A 15,850-nucleotide genomic window follows, 5' to 3' on the forward strand; every position below is an offset into this window, starting at 1 on the left:
GTATTCTAATTCTATTATTTCTTTTCATTTACTAGCTGGGCTATTTCTGTAATAAATAACTTTCTCATCTGTTTTTTTGGTTACTCACTGATATGGTTGGTACAGAAACAGCATATGCTTGATTATTTCCCTTTAGTTATTAATTTTCAATATATTGAGTTTAGCGTCCTTCAATTATGGCCCATTTAAATGTTCACATGTGTGTATGTGGTGTGTATGAATGTGTGTGTTGCAAGTGAAAAAAAATTGCTCAAAAGAAAACTAAATATCACTTGGAAAGAGACAACTGGCTTTACATTAGCAAATACAACCCAGACAAGGGCTGGATTTTTTTCTGAATGCAGGATCCAGAACACACTCTGCCAGCACAGAGATCAGATCTGTTATTTAGTGGATATACTGACTATATTTATTGTCAGAGAATTGAGATATAAAAACCAAAAGAGTGGCTTACGCATTTCTAATGAAAACTGTTTTCTCTCCATGGAGAAAAATTTACATGGGAAGTCAAATTATTATATGAAATTTGTTGATAGAGCTGGAACAAGAACAAGAGTTGGCTTGTTAGGCAGATTTTTATTAACAAGCATCATTGCACCATAACACTCGGATCATCTGTTTCTACTCTAGAACTATATCTGCCATAGATGCATTTTATTGGATCAGAGCAGATGTTCTAGCTATTATTTATAAATGTATTCCCTTGATTGACACATTTTTTTCTTTCAGCTCACATTGAAGTCTTGACAGATTGCTTTCTTTCTTTCTTGCTTTCTTGCGTGCATGCGTGCGTGTGTGCGTGTGTGTGTTTGTGTGGTGTGTAGCTAGGGATTCAACCCAATGTCTTGCATATACTAAGCAAGTTTTCCACCATTGAGCTGCAACTCCATCCCTTGTTTTGTTTTTTTCTTGTGATATTGTATATCTTCACTAGGAGTTGGAGGTAGAACAAAATGTCTAACACTGAGGGTGAAAGAGAAATCTACATAAATCAGAGAGGCATTCATCAAGGTATGCTAGGAAGAAAGAATATCAGATTTAGCAAAACCACTAGGGAACATACAAGGAGGGAAGATAGTGTTGGACTTTGCATAGAATTGCAGGGATTCTGTGGGAGGTCTAGTCCTGTCAGAGACAGTGCTTAGACAGAAGCCCTCCCCAGGCCCTGTCATAATCATATGGGAACAAATGCAGAGCATGTGAGCTCAAACTTTGAAGTCCAGCATAGGCCATAATTGTGGTTTTGGTGGGAAGCCAAACTGGCAAGGACCACCAGGGAAGTGGAGACATGTCCATCTGACCATATGGAATTGCTCTTGAACAATTAAAACAAATCAAGTTACCATATAATTCGACAAGTCAGACTTCCCTCTTTTTCTCTGTCTGGCATTGAAATTCATAATTGATTTTTAGATCTAAATAACTTCCTAGGGCCAATGAATAATCCGTGGGGATAGAAGTAAGGCCTTAGGGAGGAAGAGGGCATACTTCTGTTTATATAAGGCATTTGAGAATGGAAGTCAGGAACCAGAAAACAATAAAGTTTCTCTACACTGAACCATAAACTAGCAATATGGGTTGCACCGGCCATACCCACCATCACCTTGAATTTTATTAGTAGTCATCTTATGAGACTCCCTCTGTACCTTGGACTACATCGAAATGCAGGTACACAGAAGCTTGTAAGGCCTGTCTTGTGTTTTCAAGGACATACTGATCTATCTAAGAAGTGAGATATTAAATTAATAAAATATATGAATAGTATAATAAATCATGAGAAAAATAGCAAGCAAGAGGGAATACAAGGGTAACAAACCCATATTTCACATGAAGATGGGAAGCGGTGGAGTTACTCAAGGTCATGTTGTTTGGGAAAAGTCTATGGAACTGAATCCGATTATGATTGGAGCATAAGAGCTGGCAATTTGGGAATAAGGAGGTAAATATCTTCCTTTGAAAGGGAAGTTTGTTGAAAAACAGGCATATCTGGGCAGGGTGATAGTGCAGAAGAGGCAGAGGCAGAAAAATTGCTAGAGCCCAAGAAGTCAAAACCAGCCTGGGCAGCATAGCAATACCCTGGCTCAAAAAAACAACAATAACAAAATGTATTTAAATTAAGTTTAATTTAATTTAAAGTGGGCAGTTTCCTTTCCTATGTTACTGGCAGACATTGTCCCAGATTCCTTTATTGGTGAATCCTTAATCAAACATTGAAGGAAGAAATGCTTCGAGCCATAAAAATCTTTCAGAAGATAGAAAAAGAGGCAATCCCTTACAACACTTCGTCTGAATCCAAATTGACACTGGTGCTAATATTAATGTTAGTAATAATCTGATGAGGACATTTGAAAAGAAGAGAAAATACCAACCAACATTACTCATTAATGTAAATGCCAAAATCTGAAACATAATTTTAGTAAATTAAATCTAATATAAAGAAAGATAATGCTTCCTAACAACATAAGACTTATCCTGGAGTCATACTGGAATGTTAGAATTTGAAAGTAAATCAGTGTACTTCACCATAGTAGCAAATTAAAGGAGAAAACTCAGATGAATGTCTCTAAATTCAGAAAATATCATTTAACAAAACCCAACACTCATTTGTCATGACACACACAAAACAATGCACAGCAAACAAGAAATGAGAAAACTTTCTCAATCTGACAAAAAATATCTATGAAAACTATACCATTAACAACACTCCCAATGATAAAATACTGAATTCATTAGCCCCAGAATGAAAATGAAGGCAAATATGTTCACTCTCACCACTTCCATTCATTCATTATACTATTAAGTGTCTAAGCCAATGCATTGGGGGGTGGGGGATTAGAGAAAGATAAAAATAAAACACAGGAAGGAAGAAATGAAAAAGCTTAATCATTGGGAATGAAGGAGTAAAACCATCTTTATTTGCATATAGCAAGTTTGTATGTATAGCAAACTCACAGGAATCCAGGAAAAAAGGCTATCACACATATACTAAATGGTATTCTATCCTCTCCAAAGGCAATGTTCTCTGAGCAGTTGTGTTGCTTTCCTCCACATTCCTTTTTTTCAGATTCATAATTGGCCTCACTTCTATTATCAATGGAAATTCCAGCAATCCTAAGCTTACTTACTCCACTACAGAGTCTTGTATTTGTGTTGCTGTTCATTCTTTAGCAGAAGCAGTGGTCATCAACACCACGCTGTTATGTTTCTGCTTAACTGAATGGAAATGTACGTTATCAGCCTGTGTAGTTTAGTATAAAACTCAGGTCACTTGATGGATAATAGTAAATAAGAATAAACTTGATAAGAGTTATATCCTTTCATTTTGCAACCAATAGATTATCCTCTTTTTTAAAAATGCCTTTCTATCTATCTCTTAATGAAATCTAGCAATGAAGAATGACTCTATTCATGGATTCAGAATATAAATGAATGCAAGAGTACAAGGCCACTGAAATTAGCATGCTTGTGTTATCAAACAATCTTCCAGGTGTTGATTCTCATGGTTTATTTTATTTTTTGTTCTAATTAGTTATGCATGATAGCAGAATGCGTTTCAATTCATTGTATACAAATAGAGCACAACTTTTCATTTCTCTGATTGTACATGATGTAGAGTCACACCACATGTACAGTCATACGTGTACCTAGGGTAATGATATTCATCTCATTCCACCATCTTTCCTGTCCCCCATGCCACCTCCCCTCCCCTCCCTCCCCTTTGCCCAAAGTTCCTTCATTGTCCCCATGTGCCCCCTTCATTAGATTTCCATGGTTTTTAATCTTAATTTCTGGACCCAAAGAGATGCACTGAAGTACAATTGTCACCTATACCTGTTACAAGTTGCAGGAAGCAACAGTTATTGCCCACCCCGAGAACTCAGATCAGGAGCCCGCAAAGAGTGACGGATTCTCAGTGCTGGTTCATGCAGTAAATTTTGGGCTGTAAATAAAGGAGAATATTTTTCCCCCTATATGTATCTAGCACTTTAAATCCAATTTAAGAATGTTCTGGATTTTTACTTCAGTCAACTCTATTATGAATTTGGGCTATAAAATCCACACAAAATCCCTTCAACTTTAGCTGTATTATTCAATTTTAGTGTAGATTATGGACTGCATTTAAAATTGAATCCTGGTGCAAAGTGGATTCTGTACAAGGAGATTTTTTGATGGAAGGCAAAATTCTAGGGTTAGATTCACTCTGAAACATTCTGTGCTCTAAAAGAAAGCAAAGGAAACACTTCAATGTGGCCTAAAATTTATTACTCCTTGATCTATCAGTAAATATAGTAATCATTCTAGATTTGGAGTCAGACTTTGAATCCTGGCTCTGCTACTTGATCTTGAGAAAAATTTTCTAATTATTCTACATATCAGTCTCCTTGTCTGAAAAATACATAGAATAAGAGTACTTACCTCATAAGAGGGTTGTGATAATTAAATTGCTGATATGTGTAAAGCTCTCAGCATAGTGGTGCTTTATGGTGAGAGAAATTTTCCCTCTCCCTATTGAAGATTCACAGAAACTAACTAGTAATAAGCAGACTAGCAGGAGAAATTTATCAATATGCATAAGAATGGGAGTCATACAAAGTATGAAATTCAAAGAGTCAGATGGTTGAAGCTTAAATATTCTTTCCATAGGGTAAAGGAAAATGGGGTTGGAGGTTGTAGGCAAATTTAGAAATGCAGGGATTCTGATCGTGGAAATGTACAGGGAAGCATTCCCCTGGTGAGCAAACTCCTGGGGGCGGGGGTAGCAAGTGCTCTATTTCCCACCCTTAGAATGCCCTACAATCTCTCCTAGGAACTAGTAAAATAACTAAATATATGTGCAACGTCTAGCTGGTATGGAAATGCCCTGCTTAAGAATCCTTTGTGCTAGAGCCTCATCAGCCTCGACCTTGATCTCAGCCACATAGTTCTTGGGAATAAAGGAACTCTTGTTAGAAAACCACAATGTTTCACTGAGCCTAAACCTGTCCACATAACAGTAACCTTATACAATGGACTTTCTTGAGAGCTACACAAAGTTCCTAACCTTGCACATTGCAATTTAATATGTAACTGAGGAATAAGCTGCATAATGTTGCTAAGTGTGTAACCTGCCTAGTAATACAATTAACAATAGGTACTAATGGTGCCAATGACCTAAAGTAACCTATTTATATAAATGAAGCTGGAAGCTTGTCCATTCTGCCATCTTGCCATCTTCTCTCCTGCCCCTGCGTCTTGTCTCTGTGTCCCCTTTTATTTTCCTCACATAGAAGGGTAGTAATTTATTTTTAGGATACATGAATGAATCTAAAGATCAGACAATGACCTGGGACAAAATTCTTCTCAGTTCTGGGAAAGGTAGCAACAAGTTCCTGGTAAGTTAAGGGAAAAACTTCACCTGGAATACAGATTGCTTTATACAGATAAATAAAATCTCTCAGGTAATGTTTCAAAGCTGCCTCAGATAGATGAAGCCTAACCAGGCATGGCCAAGACTTTTGATTTCTTCTCTTCTTCAGGTAGCTAATATTTCCTGGTTACTTGAAGAGTTTCTAGGGAGGAGGTTTCAGACAATTGCATTTCATTTGGAAGGAGTTTTCTCAGATAAGAGACCTTCAGAGAGAGTCCCTGGTTACACTTGGAGGAAAAGCAAGGGAAGGTTATAGAGATGTTGATTTTGAGATCTTTTCTCCAGCTCAGCAAGTCAAAGCACCAGATTTTGGGGTTTTGTTTTCTGAGCCCCAACAGCCTATAGTAATGTCCCCGATAACATTATTCTCTCTCAGGTCTTATCAGTTATTATGCTAAGCCTTGTATCTTATAGTCCAGTAATTTGGTATTATTTGATGTGCCTACCTTAAAATACACACTGTCTTTGCTATTGTCAGATTTATTCCTCAGGCATAAAATATTTTGAATCTCCAGTACCTTACATAGAGTTGAATATTTAAAAATTAAACACATTTATGAATTGATGTATGAATGAAAGAAATAACTGGTGTAGCGGTCAAGGTTCAATTAGAAAAAAAAAGAATGAGTAGGAGATTAATCACAAGGAATTAGCTTAATTGATTCTAGGTGATTCCAAAATCCAAAGGGAAGGATGTTAGGAAGAGCAGACTGAAACTGTCAGGCACAGGAGGAAGCTGCTGACCACAGACAGAATTTCTTCTTTAGAGAAGTCTCCTCTCTTTTTTTCAGGACTTTTAACTAATTTTTGAGGGGCGTTGGGTACCAGAAATTGAGCTCAGGGGTACTCTACCATTAGCCACATCCCCAGCCCTATGTTTTATTTTATTTAGAGACAGGGTCTCACCGAGTTGATTAGCACCTTGCTTTTGCTGAGTCTGGCTTTGAATTCGTGATTCTCCTGCCTCAGGCTCCAGAGTTACTGGGATTAAGTAACTATATCTGGCCCTTTTAACTAGTTGAATATCCGGCCCTTTTAACTAGTTGAATTAGGTCTACTCACATTACTTCTCCCTTAAATAAAGTTAACAGATTATGTATCAATCTGTACATCTAAAAAAATTCCTTTACAGCCACACTTAGATGCATATTTGATGAAATAACCAGGGGCTATTTCTAAACAAGTAGATGAATAAAACTGACAGTACCACATGGTATGTAAAATATGCACATTTTTGGCTATTTTTAAATTATTTTAATAAAGACAGTTGAGACATGAAGGATGCTTTCTTCTTTACCATTTATTTATTTTTGGTATTGCTGGAGATTGAACCCAGAGTCTCATGTGTGCTATGCAAACACTCTACCATTTAGCAACATTTCTAGTTCTTATCACTTACCTTTTAAAGAGACTTGGGTCCACTGCTTGCAGGTATATTTTGTTGTATAGAAGGGCTTGCAGAGGCTAACATTCCTTATAGAAAGAGCCTATAGTCCCAGCTTTAAGAAATCTCAATTTACTGGTGGTTGTAGACCTCAGAGATAACAAAAAACCATACGTTCTTTATTTAAAACAATAGAACATTATTTATACTGTTGACATGACTTTTTTTTCAGTAAATGTAACTAGATTCTAACCCCTTAAAGATAAATACTAAAACCCCATTTTTTGATCCTTTTTATATTTCTTTTAATGGTGTCTTTGTTTATAAAAGGTACTTACAAAATTGGATGGGAAGTTAAAAAACACTAGAAGGACTCTATTTGTTCATATTCATCACTCTAGTCCTGCATAAATTTAAACATTAAAAGAATCTTTTGGGGATTGAATGTTGCTGTGGAAAAAAAGGCAACATAGTTATGTAAAAATAATAAAAAAACTCAACCACAAGATTAAAATAGTTGCTTCACTTGAAAGAAATAAATGTGTCATTTTTCAGCACAAATGATTGCTAGTAAATGGAAGTGTTTCTTCTTGCTCCCATTAATTGAAGTATAATTCACACCAGACAGTTAACAGGCAAAACTATAGTCTCATAGAAATGGAATAATCTGGGGAGAATTGTTACAAGGAAGCTAAATAGATGGGAGACAATTTAAGGGAGGAGGTTTAAACAGAGTATTCAGATGAACAGGTGTGGTCTCCCTTATCACTGAACCCTTCTTATCACTAAAACTATCACAACCCCCAATTATCCTGGCAATCAAAAGAAACATCAAAACCCTCACAAAGAAAGTTTGCTGACAAAAATGTATATTGTGGCATTTCTCAGAAAAAAAAAATTATTGTTCAAGGTAAATTTTGTTCGTAGGAATTTTCTTTTTTATTATTATTATTAGTTGTTCAAAACATTACATAGCTCTTGACACATCATATTTCATACATTTGATTCAAGTGGGTTATGAACTCCCATTCCCCCCCCCCATATACAGATTGCAGAATCACATCGGTTACACATCCACATTTTTACATACTGCCATACTAGTGTCTGTTGTATTCTGCTGCCTTTCCTATCCTCTACTATCCCCCCTCCCCTCCCCTCCCATCTTCTCTCTCTACCCCATCTACTGTACTTCATTTCATCTATCTATCTATCTATCTATCTATCTATCTATCTATTTATTTCTGCTTTCTGATCATCATGTGAGCTGTCTTTGTGGCAGACTCTCTGCCACACTCTTCTGTCATAATGTTCTGCCTCACCTCAAGCCCCGAAGAATGGAGCTGGCTGTCTATAGGTTGAGACCTCTGAAACCATAAATCCCCAATAAACTTTTCCTCCTCTAAAAAAAAAAAAAAAAGAAAGAAAGTTTGCTGAGGGCTATTCCAAGGGCAATAAACTAGTTAAGGGGGCAGGAAACTGAGAGAAAAAAGAGAACTCAATTTCCTTAACTCCAATTCTGTAAGCACTATGCCACCCTCTCTTCCAGGAGTCCCTGCAGTTCCTATGCTGTCAATCAAACATTGGACCTGGTTCAGACTCTCTAGAAACTTCCCTGGGACTCCCAATAAACTGGAGGGCAGGAGAGTGCACCATCCTTCCCTTCCCTAAAAGGACTTACTCTTTCCCTTGAAGGTATCTCCTTTCCCTTTTCCTATACCTTCTAATAAACTCATGCCTTTTACTCTTAACCACATGTCTGATATCTTTCTGACATGATTGTAAGAATCGGGGTAAAGAGGGGTCTCTGTCTCAGCTTTGCGGCAGAACTCTGACCTGTAACATGAAGGTTGCAACTCTTCTCTGAAACATTTTTGGCCATATCTATTGTCCTCTGGGCAATCCCAAGGGTTTCTTCCTGCTTAAAAGTTATTTTAGCTCTTAGCAAATTGTGACGAAGTGGAATAGTTTCATGTATTTTGTGAACATGAGACTAGTGATCCCAGAAATTTCTAGGGGTAGCATGAAACTCAGAAGAATGAGAAAAACAAAATTTACTTTCCTTCCCCCAAGAGCTATTTAATATGCTTCAAAATACTTTTTTCTTTCAGTCTTAAGTAAGTGTGATTTCTAATATTCTTTTAAAGCTAGCCAAATGCACCCTCCTAATCGAACAGATCAATAAAAGGAACTGCAAATGAGGGAAATTGTTTTAATTTATGTAGTTTTATTATGATGCACATGAAGATTTGAAACTTTGCAAATATAGAATCTTCCCATTTTTTAAGACTGTTCAAAGATAGAACTGACAGTGACCTGGGGTTTGCTCACCCTGGGTAATGGCTGACACAGTGTCCTTCTCCCAGTGGGTGAGATGTTTGGAGCAGGGGGTTTTCATTGAAATCAAGCCAGGATCAACCTAAGCATCCTACCAACATCATCTCTAGTCCCTCCTATAGATCTGAGGCATCTGAGGGATGCTGCAGGGACTGTTCTCAACAACTCAATGAAATTGAACAGTTGAAGTCCATGTCACTTGAAAATATGATCATTGATTCCTTATTCTGTATGTCTGTATGTCAATGAGTATGTGTGTGTGAGTATCATAAATATCAATTTTAACACACTTTAAAAACATATATATATATATATTTTTTTTTTTTTCCTGTTGTGTTGGGGCTCAAACCCAGGGCCTTACCCATGCTAAACAAGTGCTTGACCACTGAGCTCCATCCTCCATCCCAACACATTTATTTGATATCAATTTAGTCCAAGTTATCATTTCACTCTTACCTTCAGCTTTTTTTTTTTTTTTTTGAGAGAATTTTAATATTTATTTTTCAGTTTTTGGCGGACACAACATCTTTGTTTGTATGTGGTGCTGAGGATCGAACCCGGGCCGCACGCATGCCAGGCGAGCGCGCTACCGCTTGAGCCACATCCCCAGCCCTTACCTTCAGCTTTTTAAAATTCAACTTATAAAAGCTTATAATTCCTTCCTATTTCAACACCACTACCACTCCTACTGGGATCCCAGAAGACAGAATATGAAGGAAAGAGCCTTGGGCTACTCGTGTGCCCAAGGTATTACACACTGCATGCTACAAAATATTTCTTTCATAGACTCCCCATCTTCCAGCTGCCCCAACAATATTTTTTAAAAGAAATTATGTTTCACGATGATTCATATTGATGTATCTCTTTGCATATTAACCTATGAATCATTTTTTGGTAATTGAAAGTGTTTTGGAAGTTGTCAGAAATTAATGAGCTTGTTAGCCCATCAATAAACTCCTTACAGTGGTTGGTGAAAATCCTTATAGTGATTAACTTCCTAGATATTTTATATTTTAGTATTACTCATTTCTGCTGAAAAAAATTAATCGTCTCTTTATTTTGTCATTGTTATTGTGCTACTGAGAGTAATCATTAATATTTAACTATGCCTAGCCTCCAGCAAAATCATGTCTTGGGGGAAAGTTGTTTTGATCCACTCACTAAACATACTTAGTATTTATTGGATTAATTCTGTGCCAAATATTTTCTTCTCGATATAAGTTCATGGGCGACCTTGACAAGTACAGTTCTGGAGAAGAGTTAGTGTTAAAGTCAGATTGAATTGGAGCTGAGGGAGAATGGGGTGAGAAGAATTGGAGATAACTTTGAGAAATTTTGCTGCAAATGGTATAAGAGAAGGAATTTAAATCGGGAGATATAAAAGTTTGTGGGTCTGCTGATGGGAGGACTCAGTAGGTGGAAGACAGATTGTAGAGATGGAGGACAGGAGATAGTTGCGGAGTGCTGCTCTTGGGTTGGAGAGAGAGGATAGAATAACAAACAAGTAGAGGAGTGGGATTGGTTATGGTCATTATAAAAGGCTTTATTTGGGGGCATTTGTGTAGCCAGTTTAAGGTTGCAATTGTGACTGAGTGAGAATGTTGTGTTCTGTTTCTTTTCTCATTGAAATAATTAATTTGAGAATGTGGAGTCATTTGGGGAAATTGAAATGAAGATGAATAAATTGAGATGAAATAATTAGGTTAATGAGAGAGTGAATGGACCGAGAAAATGCTAAGATGTTGCCTGGCAGTGCTAATGGGTCCCTTGAGGTCAGGGGTCATCACTTTACCACGTGACACTCACATGGACCTGTCCAGGTATTGGGATGGAGTAGGTAGGGAGTTAGATTTATCCCTAGATGGGGATTAGCCAAGCTATTGAAGTGACAGGAAGAAAAAAGCAGTGGTATTTAGGGGCTGTGTAAGGGGTGATTACTACACGGGCCATAGTATCAAATCTGTATAAGGAGAGCAGTGCATGCATGAAGGACACAGGTACAGTAAAATGCTGTCAGTCACAGGACAAGCAATTATTGGCATTGAAGAAAACTGAACTAGGGTATTAGAGAAATCAAGCTGGAAAGACAGGAAGTGCTAGACAGAATATGACAGGCTGGATATTGAGAGTCCTCACTTTTCTCATCCCTAAAAATAGAGGAGATTAAAAATTGTCTCATAGTTGAGACTATTTAGTGGACAATGCTTATGAATAAAGCACACACAGAACAAAGCAGATCACCAATAGTGCTAGTTTGCTCTTTCTTCCTTACCATTCTTTAGCTACAGCTTTTAGCCTAAGATTAGCAATTTCAATATGAATGGAAACTTGAGAGGAGATTCTGGGTACCATTACTAACAAAAGAACATTAAATAACAAAGTATACAGGCAACAAGCTTCTCTGGAAAGATGCCTCATTTTTAAGGGTCTTCTGCTCCTTTTTGGAGGTCACTCAAGAAACAGCATATGTCAATCTAGTTGCTGCAATTCAAGGAAAAGGAGAAAGTATGGCAGGTGAAATGGCTGAGAAGATGATTTCATGGATTTCAAGGGCCACCATGGTGGGGCACAGTAGTGTGCTCAGGCTACCATCACAAACATCATAGAACAGGAAGCTTAAACAACAGAAATTCAGTTCTGCAGATGGGAAATCCAAGATAAAGGTGTCTGGAGAAGTCTCCACCCCTGCGTTGAAGATGGCTACCATCTCACTGCATGCTCATACAGTCTTTCCTCAAAGCATGTGGGGGAGAGCTGGTGTCACCCTACCCTGATGATCTCTTTTAAACTTAATCACTTGCTTTAGAGGCTCCATCTAAAACACATCCATACTGAACTTTAGGGTTTCAACACAATAATTTGATGGTGGTGTGGGCACGTTTTGTCCATAAGATCGGGACTCTTATATCTGGAAAGAAGGCTCAGAGAGGATATATCCAAGATTTAAATGGTTAAATTCAGATGGTTACTAACTCTTGAATTTGAAAGATTTTTGAACTGTGATAGGGAACCAATCCACAGAGAACTGGTCTATCATTTCTGAGGAGATGGTCTTCCTCTGGGGCTCCAAACAAAAACGTTTTCCTCTGTTCCTCTGAAAAGAAGCCAAATGTGTTTAGTTACAGGCAGCTGAAAATACCCCAGTTGGCACCAGCACTTGTTGTTCACAACAGTTTGAAGGACTGAAGATGCAAGATGTCGGCTGAGCTCCTGGAATGACTCCCAGTTCCCAAAACCATTTGTCTCCCCTGATGAGGCAAACTGCTTTGATTATCATTACCAGAATCCAACAAATCAAGGAGCTCCTGGCATGGGGCTTCCAAGGTTCTGATATAGGTCACCCATTCATTCATTCAACTATGCAATACCAAAGCAAATGAACAGACAATGAACGAATGCTTCTACAATGCCATTGACTAGATAGCCATGTTACCGTGGCCATAATCAGGAAAGCTACCACTCATGGTACAGAAAGCAAGCATCAGGAGGCAGCTTGCCCAATTAGGAAGCCACCACTAGCTCCAGAATCATGCTACCCCTACCAGATCCATGCTAGCAAAACAGATTTATGGGTTCTCCACTTCCATCTCACTTAATTTCAAGTAAACTCTCTTAAGTTTTCTACTGGGTAGGACTTTATTCACTGGCAGAACTCTATGCTTTCCGCTCAAATGTATCAACTACATAATCCATTGCGTACTTTGAAAGAAAGACCAAAGATCTTAGTTATAAAGGTCATTGTTATAGACTGAATCTTGTCTCCTCCCCAATTTTTATGTTGAAGCCCAAATCCCCACCTTGACTATGTTTGGAGGTAGGGCCTCTAGAGAGGTAATTGAGTGTGGTGGCCTAATTCGATTGACTGGTATTCTTATAAGAAGAGGAAGAGACACTAGAAATATTACTCTCTCCACATATGCACTGAGAAAAGGTCATGTGAGGACACCGCAAGACAGTAGCCCTCTACAGGTGTGGAAGAGAGGCCTCATCAGACACCAACCCTGGTGGCATCTTGGTCTTGAATTTCCAACTTCCAGAACTATGAGAAAATACATGTCTATTGTTCATAGCCACCCAGTACTTTGATATGGCTGCTAGGAAATTATTGCACTATTTAACTTTCATTATGAATAGCAAAATCTTAAAATATTTCAATAATTTGTAAAACAAAAGGTAGATTAAGAATGTGTATATATATGCTACATATATCATATATATACTAACATTTCCTTGGTATTCTTAAGCATATTCTAAATGTATGATCTTATTAGCAGATAACTATTTACATAGTAGACATCTTCATCTAACGACCAGTTTAAAAGCTTTGCAAAGGCAAGTGATCATGTGCATGTGTTGAGTTTTACTCCGGCTTCTCTTTGTCAACCAGTGATGAATGAGATGTGGTTCTTCCTCTCAGGGGCATAATATAATCCAGTTGTAGAAAAAAAATCAAAATGCATGAAACTATTGGAGAATAATACATAGAAGTATGTCATTATTAATTCAGCAGAAGTGTTTGTGAACTCTTCAACATGTTTTCTGTATAATTAGTTTTTAGATATACTATTTCCGGGAACACAGCAACATAACTGCATTTATTTTCCCCCTTTAACAATATTCATAATTTAAAATAATTTCATAATAGAAAGAAATCTTTTACCAGAAAATTGCACCTAGATGCATGTATTATACTTCATTCTCCACCCTGCCCCCATACTGAGGATCAAAGCCAGGATCTTTTGCATGTGAGGAAAACACTCAATCACTGAGCTGGACACTGATTTCTACTTCACTATACAGATTGCATATTACAGGTGATTCTTCTTAAGGTCCTCAGGTCCTGTGATGAATGAGATGTGGTTCTTCCTCTCAGGGGCATAATATTATCCTCTTTAGGATAGTTCTAAATTTTGTCTAGAAGTCTAGGACCCAGTAAAATGTTTGTATGTATATATGTATTTATTTATTTAGTGGAATGATAGGATATAACTCTTCAAATTAGAACATGCTATTTTGTCATGAATCCAGATCTGGAATGACTCCCAATTCCCAAAACCATTCGTCTCCAAGGCAGATCTCCAAGTTCTTTGATTTTCTACTGCTGCAACCTGAATGACCATTAATTCAGAAACTGGTGAGGGGTAATGGGGGATTAGAAAACACAAACACACACACGTAGAGAAAAAGCTGAGACCAGGTGGGACATTGTTCCCTGATAGAGAATATGTGACACAGAGCTAACTCAGCATGTTTATTATATAGGTTTTATAATCAAAAGGCTTTCTGAGTTAGCCAACTATAATTATCTTTTTTTTTAGAGAGAGAGAGAGAGAGAGAGAGAGAGAGAGAGAATTTTTATTTTATTTTATTTTATTAGTTTTCGGCGGACACAACATCTTTGTTTGTATGTGGTGCTGAGAATCGAACCCGGGCCGCACGCATGCCAGGCGAGTGCGCTACCACTTGAGCCACATCCCCAGCTCCTATAGTTATCTTTTTGTGCTCATAATTTTCACCCTTGGCAGCTGGTGTCTGAACTCAGGGTCAAGACTGATAGTCCGGTGCCAAGAATAGGGTGTCGCCATAGCAGTTGGGCAGTCTTGACCTGCCCCTTTGCACGGGAAGTTCCCAACACAGGCCCAGCTCCTGCTGTAGGACAATCAGACACTGTGATTCAAATCACTGCTCTTGACACTCTACAGGTTACTTGAAAAAATTCTGAGGGGAAAAAAAAAATTCCTGCTGCTTTTAGAAATACCAGTTCCTAAAGCTGACTAGCCTGTTCCCTTAGTGACACATCTAAGGAATCCTACTGAGTTCCTGGTTATGATCCAGACAGTAGACTATGGAGGGTGGCCACACTAGAGGTTTTCTGTACAGGTTCTCACATGAATTAAAAGTGACTAAAGAGCAAAACAGCTCCCTGAAACAGTTCGATGTTAAAGTTTTACAACTGAAAATGATCTTAAATGGATATTATCCTTTTTTGTCAGCTTTTTTTTTGTTGCCATGACCAAAAGACCCACCAAGAACAATTTTAGAAGAGAAAACTTTTACTTGGCTTATGGCTTCAGAGTTCTCCGTCCATAGAGGGTCAACTCCATTGCTCTGGGCCCCGAGGTGAGGCAGAACATCTTGGTGGAAGAATGTGGTGGAGGAAAGTGAGGACATGGCTACCAGGAAGCAGAGAGAGAGAGAGAGAGAGATCTCTCCACTCACAAGGGACAAAGTATATACCCTAAGGGCATGTCCCCCCAGAAACCCACCTTCTTCCACCACACCCTCCTACCTATAGGTACCTCCCAGTTAATCCCTATCAGGATTAATTCACTGATTGGGTTAAGGCTCTCATAACCTAATCGTTTGACCTCTAAACCTTCTTGCATTGTCTCACACTGAGCTTCTTGGGGACACCTCATATCTAAATCATAGCATCATCTATTATGGATTAATTAGGAAAATGATATAGGTTTCTAGGAACTTTTGGTCCTGAGTGAGGAGGAAAAGTGTGTTAGTGAGCTTTTTGTCACAGTGATAAAATACCTGACAAGAACAACTTAGAGGAGGAAAGGTTTCTTGGGGTTTATGGTTTCCGAGGAGTCCATGGCCTGCTGGCTCCAAGGAAAGACATTATGGAAAAACATCGTAGTGGAGGAAAGCTTCTCAGCTCATAGCAGGCAGGAAGCAGGGGTGAGGGCAGGAAGAAGATAACTCTTCCAGGGCAC

Source organism: Marmota marmota, unplaced genomic scaffold, assembly GCF_001458135.2.
Source record: "Marmota marmota marmota unplaced genomic scaffold, marMar, whole genome shotgun sequence".
NCBI lineage: Eukaryota > Metazoa > Chordata > Mammalia > Rodentia > Sciuridae > Marmota > Marmota marmota.